The following is a 3,395-nucleotide window of genomic DNA, read 5'->3' on the forward strand; positions in this document are numbered from 1 at the left end:
CTCACGGAGGACACTGAGGAGTTCTCACAGGAGACACTGAGGTGCTCTCACAGGGGACACGAGGGGCTCTCACAGGGGACATGAGGGGCTCTCACAGGGGACACTGAGGGGCTCTCACAGGGGACACGAGGGGCTCTCACGGGGGACACTGAGGGGCTCTCACAGGGGACACGAGGGGCTCTCACAGGGGGCACTGAGGGGCTCTCACGGGGACACGAGGGGCTCTCACGGGGGACACTGAGGTGCTCTCACAGGGGACACCCTATCAAGGCCCGTGCCCTGCTCCTCACCCCAAGCAGAAACATGAGCTGGTGAAATCCCAGGAAAACTGGGAAGTGACCTCCTCTGTGGAAGAAGGAACAAAGATGGACACAGCCCGCGTCTGAATGTCCCAGGCTCGAAGTGTTGCCCTCCCTCTGGGTGGCGGAGGCCCCGGGTGGTGTCCCCGGGTGGTGGGCCTGGCTAGCGGGCCCAACGACAGTCCTGTGAGAATGAGCGCGCTCACGTCTGGCCAGTGCTTATGCCCTCACTCGCACCCCGACCGCTGCCTGCACCCCACCCAGAGCAGGGGGCGGTCCAGACTGGACAGCACCCCACAGAGCTCGGAGAGGAAACTAAGACAAGAGGCTATGTACCCTGCCCCTGAACCTGCTGCAGGAACCCTGGTGTGTTGACACCGGACTTGGGGTGTCTCCCCCGCCTGGAAACACCTCCTCGGGAAGGCCGAGGGGGGAGCCAGACTTGGTAATTTTGACCTGAGTGAAATGAAAGCTCAGAAAGGGGCCTCACACCAATGCAGCGGCTCCCCAGGCCTGAAAGTGGGCGGGCCAGGGAAGGCGCCCGCCTCAGGGCCCAGAAGCCTGAGGGAGGAAGGTCACACCAGGCCAGGCCATACCCAGCGCCCGCGCCACCCGCTGCCCACCGTTCTCTGCTCTGCCATCAGCAGCCCCCCACTTCATGGTCCCCAGGAGGCTGCCAGCAGTGAGGCGTCACGCCCCAAGACACAGAAGGCCTCTCTACTTTCTACCGAACCTCCAGAATGGATTCCCACGTCCCTCCCGTCACAGCCATGGCGGGGCAGGGGTGACCGTGTGGCCATGCTGACCAGCCGTGACCAGAGGTACCTCGCTGGGAAGCGCCACATTCTGCATGGGGTGAGGACGGCTCAGCGTAGGGGAGACCAGACACAATACCCGGGGTGCAGATTTAGCCCAAGACCACAGCAGCCTCCCCAGCTCAGTTTACACCGCAGAAAGCTGACCTCGGACGGGGCCCTCCAGGTCAAACGTGCGCTAACCTGTCCACGGCAGCTGCCCAGGGCTGGACTCCGGCAGCCAGGGCCGCTCCGGACCTTCCCGACTCCCAGGCAGGAGTGCTCACGCCTCCAGGCCCCTCCGTTTCCTCAGCCACCAAATCAGGCTGTGGGACACAGAGGTGACCCTGACATCAGAGGCGCACGCGAGGACAGCGAGATGGCGGCGTGAGAGAAGCAGGCCCATCCTTCCCGGGAGCGTGTGATGGGTGAGAGGCGCTTGCAGCAGCAAAGCACCCCTCCTGCCAGCACCCCTCCTGGCAGGGCCTTACACAGGGTGCAAGGAGGCCCAGCCACCCCCACGTGCCCTCTGCAGCCTGTGCCCGCAGCCCCGTGTCTGGGGCATCAGCATGGCCCGCCCAGGGCAGACCGCGGCAGCGCTTGGCAAGCTCGAGTGGAGGGTGGGGGCCTGTGCACCTCCGGCCGGCCTGGCAACTCCCGTTTTGCTCAGGGCAGAGCCCAGGCTGCGGCAGGGGCTTGTGGCCACTAACTCCCGCCCCTGAGGAAAGTCCAGACAGAGGCTCCCGGCCTTCCCTGTCCCGGCTCCCTTCCCGGGGCGCAGGTCCCCTGCCGTCCTCACACGCGACTGCACCGCTCCGCCTATACCCACTGTCCTTGCAAAGTTCTCTGCGCCCCCAAAGTGGTCTGCACCCGCATCTACTGACCACACAAAGCTCAGGGTAGAGAAGGGGCGGAACAGGACTCCCGCTGGCAGAGGACATCTGCTGAGAGATCTAAAGGACGAGAAGGTGGACACAGCCGTGCAAATGTCCAGAGGCAAGAGAGGAACTGGCTGGGGAACAGGAAGAAGACCGAGCCAGCCGCAGCGGTAGAGAGTGAGCGAGTGTGGGCCAAGTGGCCACAGGAACAGTCCTTGCAAGCTGTGGCTTCCTAGCAGCTGCCATTTGCTCGGGAAGGCCTTCCTGGAACGGCTCTGACGTCGGAGCAGCGTTAAAGGCCTCCAGACAGACCACGCACCGGCCGGCACCCTCGATTCGTCAGGGGCCGCACTGACCACCTGCAGGGCACCATTACTCTCCCTTTCCAAAGGGAGAAAGTGGCGCTCAGAAAGGTTTAGTAAGTTACCCAAGGTTGCACAGCACTTGAGGACCGGAAGAAAGGTTTGGACACAACTCTCCGTGACCCCCAAATCTGGGACCGCCCGGTGCCCCGAGCACATGGCACAGGTGACATGCATTTCCTGCTGGCTTTGTGCAAAGGCTAGAATCTTCACCTCGTTCTAATTCTGATCATTATTATGTGATATATGACAGCACCCCACTTTTAGCTGCTGTCCCCTCACTAATGAGCCCCTGCTGGTCCCCAGGCCAGGTGCCCTGACCCCGCCCCTGCATCCCTGGCCTCCGCCACCCCAGGCCTGGCACTCGCAGGCCCTGGGTCTGGGACAGAGACAAGGCCCAAGCTCCGGCTTCTGCCTCTGCAAAGTGGGGGTGGGGTGAGCTCTTGGACTAGGCCGAGCAGGGGTGGGCAGGCAGCGCAGGTGGGCCACGAGTTTCTGACTCACTTTCCAGAGACCTCCATCTGCCATTCTCACCTGGCACTTACAGAAACCCCGAGACCTGCGGCAAAGAGGAGTCACGCCCATTCTACAGATGGGGAGGCTAAGCCTCGGTGAGAAGAGAACCCTGAAATACAAGGGCTCCCCAAGGGCGGGACCCCTGACCAGCGCCCAGGCTAACAGTGACAGGCACACAGTAGGCGCTCGGGAAATGTTTGCTGACTGAATGAGACAAGCGAATGCCACGATGTCTTACTCTGCCCTGCCCTACGGTTGAATTTTTGCGAGAAAGGGGGCTGGGGAGACAGAAAGCCTTAGGGATGGATGTTTGCAAATGAGCACAGGCAAGCACCGGACTTCTTAGTTCTCATCACCCAGCTCCGTGCAGCGCCCGCACCCCCGGCTAGCAGAACCGGAGGACCAGAGCAGAATGACCTGCCAAGATCGCTCTCCATCAGCCGGAGCTGGGGCACCTGCCAGCAACCCAGAGTCCCCCCTCGCCCTCCGCCACTACAGGCTGCCAGCAGGAAACACGCAGGACACGCTCAGGTCCCTCTCCCGCGC

This window comes from Condylura cristata, unplaced genomic scaffold (genome assembly GCF_000260355.1).
Source record: "Condylura cristata isolate star-nosed mole 26May11 unplaced genomic scaffold, ConCri1.0 scaffold00012, whole genome shotgun sequence".
Taxonomy (NCBI): Eukaryota; Metazoa; Chordata; class Mammalia; order Eulipotyphla; family Talpidae; genus Condylura; species Condylura cristata.